Source organism: Lolium rigidum, chromosome 4, assembly GCF_022539505.1.
Source record: "Lolium rigidum isolate FL_2022 chromosome 4, APGP_CSIRO_Lrig_0.1, whole genome shotgun sequence".
Taxonomy (NCBI): Eukaryota; Viridiplantae; Streptophyta; class Magnoliopsida; order Poales; family Poaceae; genus Lolium; species Lolium rigidum.
In genome coordinates, this window is record NC_061511.1 from 114,733,812 (window position 1) to 114,741,024 (window position 7,213).

Genomic DNA, 7,213 nt, shown 5'->3' on the forward strand with positions numbered 1-7,213 from the left:
CGCGAACCGGAGCCTCGCAGGAGCCGGAACGATGGAGGCGACCGTCACCATGATGAAGGTATCCACCAAAGCCGGAGTCAGCAGCGCGAGGGACGCGGGGAATCTGAAGGCGGAAGCAAGAGATCGCATCGGCCCCCTCGTAGATCCCCTTCCCCACCACCTAGCGGTGGAGGTGGAGGTCGGAGATCCCGCTCACGCTCAAAATCTCCCCGCAATGGCTCGCGTGACGCGCGGGAACGTCTCAACGAATACAGATGTGACTACATTGGCCCAAAGTGCTTTGGCAGGATGATCCGAGAGGAACCAAAGCCAAGGATGAACCTCAAGCTACCTGGAAACCTGAAGCATTATGATGACAGCGAAAGGCGGATACCTGGATCGAGGATTACTACAACGCAGTAACCTTCGCCGGAGGAACCCCTAACATAGCCTACCGCATGCTCCAGTTGTACCTTGTAGGTCCAGCCCGGATCTGGCTCAGCAACCTGATGTCTACGGGTGCTTCTATTCTTGTAGACAGTGTTGGGCCTCCAAGAGCAGAGGTTTGTAGAACAGAAGCAAGTTTCCCTCAAGTGGATCACCCAAGGTTTATCGAACTCAGGGAGGAAGAGGTCAAAGATATCCCTCTCAAGCAACCCTCGCAATCACGATACAAGAAGTCTCTTGTGTCCCCAACACACCTAATACACTTGTCGGATGTATAGGTGCACTAGTTCGGCGAAGAGATAGTGAAATACAAGTAGTATGGATGTATATGAGTGGTAATAGCAATCTGAATAAAATATGGCAGCGAGTAAACATGCAACAGAACAGTAAATAAGCGGTGTTTGCAGTACTGGAAACAAGGCCTAGGGATCATACTTTCACTACTGGACACTCTCAACATTGATCACATAACTGAATAAACAAATACTACTTTCTCTACACTCTCTTGTTGGATGACAAACACCATTCATTGTGTAGGGCTACAAGAGCACCTCAATGCCGGAGTTAACAAGCTCCACAACATTCGATGTTCATATTTAAATAACCTTAGAGTGCATAATAGATCATTGCAATTTAGACCGAGAACTAACATAGCGCACACACTGTCACCATTACACTATGAAAGGGGGAATAGATCACATCAATACTATCATAGTAATAGCTAACTCCATAATCTACAAGAGATTACAATCATAGCTTATACTAAGTACTACATGATGCACACACTGTCACCATTACATCATGAAGGAGGAATAGACTACTTTAATAACATCACTAGAGTAGCACATAGATGATATTCAACTAGATCACAAAGCTCATGATCACATAAAGATCACATGGGAGAGAGAGATGAACCACATAGCTACCGGTACAACCCTTAGCCTCGAGGGAGAACTACTCCCTCCTCATCATGGGGGACAGCAGCGTCGATGGAGATGGCGGTGGTGTCGATGGAGATGCCTTCCGGGGGCACTTCCCCGTCCCGGCAGCGTGCCGGAACAGAGACTTCTGTCCCCCGAATCTTGGCTTCGCGATGGCGGCGGCTCTGGAACTTTTCTCGTATCGTGGCTTATTCGTTTAGGGTTTTCGCGACGGAGACTTTATATAGGCAAAGAGGCGGAGTCGGAGGGGGTCTGGTGGAACCACACAGTAGGGGGGCGCGCCCAGGGTCCAGGCCGCGCCGCCCTGACGTGTGGGCCCCCTGGCTCACCTCTGGTGCCTCTCCGGTGTTCTGGAAGCTTCGTGGAATTATAAGATGCTGGGCGTTGATTTCGTCCAATTCCGAGAATATTTCCTTACTAGGATTTCTGAAACCAAAAACAGCAGAAAACAGGAACTGGCACTTCGGCATCTCGTTAATAGGTTAGTTCCGGAAAATGCATAAATATGACATAAAGTGTGTATAAAACATGTAGGTATTGTCATAAAACAAGCATGGAACATAAGAAATTATCGATACGTTGGAGACGTATCAGCATCCCCAAGCTTAGTTCCTACTCGCCCTCGAGTAGGTAAACGATAACAAGGATAATTTCTGAAGTGACATGCTACCAACACAATCTTGATCCAATAATGATGTAAAGCATGTGAACTGAGATCAAATCACTCAAAGCAAATGCCTATATTGATATAAGAGATGATAATGCAAGAGTTAAACAAGCTAGAAATTTTCATGAACTATTGCTTCAAAGACATGAAACCGTACAAAGTTCATTAAAGATGTGTTAAGTATTCAGCGTAGAAGTTCTATCCTTCATTCCAAGCATCAAGTAAATTTTCACAACATAAGAAGGATTCAGTCAGTAAACATAAACATGAACATCATGAATCAACTGTTTCGAAGTCTACTCAACCGGTGAGCGCAAGCATTTGGTATTAGCACCAGGATGTTATGGCATAAAGAACGTTAATGGGGGTTTGGAAGGCCAAATGGAAGAAAGTCTCACAAAGCTATAAGTGATTACTAGACAAGAGGAAGTCTTATAATCGAAGCTATGCAAGGAGTAGTGATTGCCATGCAACGGATGCACATAGAGCTATATGTGTATGAAAGCTCTCCAATGGAACTAGTGGGGGTGCATCCAACTTGGTTGCTCACGAAGACCTAGAGCACTTTTGAGGAGGCTCATCATTGGAATATACAACCCAAGTTCTATAGTGTAAATTCCCCACATAGTTATACTAGTAAAACATGAAAACTCTCTCATATGGAGTGTAGGTGCTAAACATGAGCACAAATGATGACTATGAATATGCAGGTGCTAAAACATGAGCACAAGTGTGGATAAAAGATAGTAATGCTGCCCCCTTTTTCTTTATTCTCTTTTTTCTTTTTTTTTCTTTTTCTTTTTTCTTTTCTATATTTTATTTCTTTCTTTTCTTTTTCTCTTTTTGATGGCCTCCATGGCTCTTTTCACTTTTAGGGGCAACATCCTAATATGACAACACACTTTTTGGTACAAATAACTCATAACGAATAAAACATGATGTATGAAACTGTATGCCTCTACCAGTGTAGCAGGATGTGCAATGATCTAGCGTAACATGGGTAAACCACACATCAGCTGTATAGAATCACGCAAAGCAATATGTAAATGATAAATGACAACATGGCATGTAATGTAAAATGAAAGTTGCATGGCAATATATCTCGGAACAGCTATGGAAATGCTGTGGTAGGTAGGTATGGTGGCTGTTTTGAGGAGATGTATGGGCTTATGTGTAGGAGAACAAGAGAAAGTCCTCCCACGGGTTTGGATGTACCGGCGAAGTATGCACAATTCTCAATGTGAGCAAAAGGCAATGCACGATACCGAAGAGGCTAGCAAATATGGATGGTGGAAGTGCCAAAAACCGTAGCTTAACATTAGTCAAAAAGAACTCACAAGCTTATTGCAAACAACTAGCGAGGTTCAACATTAAGAGCATGATTAAAATTTACTCCAACCTTCAGCACAACTTAGTTATTACGATGAACTCTTAGACATGGAAAGCTATCAAGTCCAACTACACCTTCAACTATTTAAGTAGAGTTTGTAGTACGGCACAAGCTTAAAGACAACAATCCACTACTAATTTTAACTTATTCAAACAGCAAGCTTTACCATCTAAATACCTCAAAACGTTTGCAAAGAATCAAGTTATCAAAGCTCAATGATCTACAAGATTATGCAAGTGTTTCATTATACCACTACCACAAGCAAACATTTCCTTAACCAACCGAATAACAATGAACGAAGCAGTTTTCAACCTTCGCCATGAACATTAAAAGCTAAGAACATATGTGTTCATACGAACCAGCGGAACCTGTCTCTCTCCCACACAAGCATGAATTTATTCAGAGAATGAAAATAACAAAACGAAAATAAAAGCACAACGACGCTCCAAGTAAAGTACATAAGATGTGACGGAATAAAAATATAGTTTCAAGAGAAGAAACCTGATAAATTGTCGATGAAGAAGGGGATGCCTTGGGCATCCCCAAGCTTAGATGCTTGAGTCTTCTTGAAATATGCAGGGATGAACCACGGGGGCATCCCCAAGCTTAGACTCTTCACTCTTCTTGATCATAGTATATCATCCTCCTCTCTTGACCCTTGAAAACTTCCTCCACACCAAACTCGAAACAAACTCATTAGAGGGTTAGTGCATAATCAAAAATTCACATGTTCAGCAAGGACACAACCATTCTTAACACTTCTGGACATTGCCCAAAGCTTCTGAAAGTTAATGGAACAAAGAAATCCATCAAACATAGCAAAAGAGGCAATGCGAAATAAAAGGCAGAATCTGTCAAAACAGAACAGTCAGTAAAGACGAATTTTCCAGAGGCACTTAACTTGCTCAGATGAAAAAGCTCAAATTGAATGAAAGTTGCGTACATATCTGAGGATCAAGCACGTAAATTGGCAGATTTTTCGGAGTTACCTACAGAGAACCCTGCCCAAATTCGTGACAGACAGAAATCTGTTTCTGCGCAGTAATCCAAATCTAGTATCAACCTTACTATCAAAGACTTTACTTGGCACAACAATGCAATAAAATAAAGATAAGGAGAGGTTGCTACAGTAGTAACAACTTCCAAGACTCAAATATAAAACAAAAGTCCTGTAGTAAAATAAACACATGGGTTATCTCCCAAGAAGTGCTTTCTTTATAGCCATTAAGATGGGCTCAGTAATTTTAATGATGCACTCTCAAGAAATAGTAGTTGAAGCAAAAGAGAGCATCAAAAGGCAATTATGAAACAAATTTAAGCCTAACCCACTTCCTATGAAAAGGAATCTTGTACACAAATGAATTCATGAAGAACAAAGTGACAAGCATAGGAAGATAAAACACGAGTAACTTCAAGATTCTCAACATAAAGAGGGGAAACTTAATATTATTAAGATGCATATAACCATGTTTCCCTCTCTCATAATAACTTTAAGTGGCATCATGAACAAACTCAACAATATAACTATCACATACAACATTCTTGTCATGAGCCACACACATAAAATTATTACTCTCCACATAAACATAATCATCACTATTAATTGTAGTGGGAGCAAATTCAACAAAGTAGCTATCATTATTATTCTCATCAAGTGTAGGAGGCATATTATAATCATAATAAAATTTACTCTCCATAGTAGGCGGCACCAAAAGACCACTATCATTATAATCATCATAAATAGGAGGCAAAGTATCATCAAAGAAAATTTTCTCCTCAATGCTTGGGGGACTAAAAATATCATGCTCATCAAAACCAGCTTCCCCAAGCTTAGAATTTTCCATATCATTAGCAACAATGGTGTTCAAAGCGTTCATACTAATATCATTGCTACTAGCATGCAAACAAGATTCCATAGGTTTTTTAATTTTCGCAGCAAACAATCCATGTCTTAACTCAGGAAATAGATTAAGAAGCTCACAGTTGTTTTCCATTATGCCTTACTAGTGTAAAACAAGAAACAAAAAGATGCAATTGCAGGATCTAAAGGAAATAGCTTCGAGAACTTACAACGGCACCAGAAAATAACTTAGTTACCTGGGACCGGAGTGTGAGTGCCTTTTACCTTTCCTCCCCGGCAACGGCGCCAGAAAATAGCTTGATGTCTACGGGTGCTTCTATTCTTGTAGACAGTGTTGGGCCTCCAAGAGCAGAGGTTTGTAGAACAGCAACAAGTTTCCCTCAAGTGGATCACCCAAGGTTTATCGAACTCAGGGAGGAAGAGGTCAAAGATATCCCTCTCAAGCAACCCTGCAATCACGATACAACAAGTCTCTTGTGTCCCCAACACACCTAATACACTTGTCAGATGTATAGGTGCACTAGTTCGGCAAAGAGATAGTGAAATACAAGTAGTATGGATGTATATGAGTGGTAATAGCAATCTGAATAAAATATGGCAGCGAGTAAACATGCAACAGAACAGTAAATAAGCGGTGTTTGCAGTATTGGAAACAAGGCCTAGGGATCATACTTTCACTACTGGACACTCTCAACATTGATCACATAACTGAATAAACAAATACTACTTTCTCTACACTCTCTTGTTGGATGACAAACACCATTCATTGTGTAGGGCTACAAGAGCACCTCAATGTCGGAGTTAACAAGCTCCACAACATTCGATGTTCATATTTAAATAACCTTAGAGTGCATAATAGATCATTGCAATTTAGACCGAGAACTAACATAGCGCACACACTGTCACCATTACACTATGAAAGGGGGAATAGATCACATCAATACTATCATAGTAATAGTTAACTCCATAATCTACAAGAGATTACAATCATAGCTTATACCAAGTACTACATGATGCACACACTGTCAACATTACATCATGAAGGAGGAATAGACTACTTTAATAACATCACTAGAGTAGCACATAGATGATATTCAACTAGATCACAAAGCTCATGATCACATAAAGATCACATGGGAGAGAGAGATGAACCACATAGCTACCGGTACAGCCCTTAGCCTCGAGGGAGAACTACTCCCTCCTCATCATGGGGGACAGCAGCGTCGATGGAGATGGCGGTGGTGTCGATGGATATGCCTTCCGGGGGCACTTCCCCGTCCCGGCGGCGTGCCGGAACAGAGACTTCTGTCCCCCGAATCTTGGCTTCGCGATGGCGGTGGCTCTGGAACTTTTCTCGTATCGTGGCTTATTAGTTTAGGGTTTTCGCGACGGAGACTTTATATAGGCGAAGAGGCGGAGTCGGAGGGGGTCTGGTGGAACCACACAGTAGGGGGGCGCGCCCTGGGTCCAGGTCGCGCCGCCCTGGCGTGTGGGCCCCTGGCTCCCCTCTGGTGCCTCTCCGGTGTTCTGGAAGCTTCGTGGAATTATAAGATGCTGGGCGTTGATTTCGTCCAATTCCGAGAATATTTCCTTACTAGGATTTTTGAAACCAAAAACAGCAGAAAACAGGAACTGGCACTTCGGCATCTCGTTAATAGGTTAGTTCCGGAAAATGCATAAATATGACATAAAGTGTGTATAAAACATGTAGGTATTGTCATAAAACAAGCATGGAACATAAGAAATTATCGATACGTTGGAGACGTATCACGACCTCGAGAAAAACTCCATCTTTTGCTACTTCGACCTGAAGAACGCCTTCGAGAAGCACTTCAGAGGCACCTACAAAAGGCCTGCCACAACAAGAGACTTTATGAAGAAGGTTGAAACATCAAGAAACTTCCTCACCCGATGGTTGCAAACCAGGA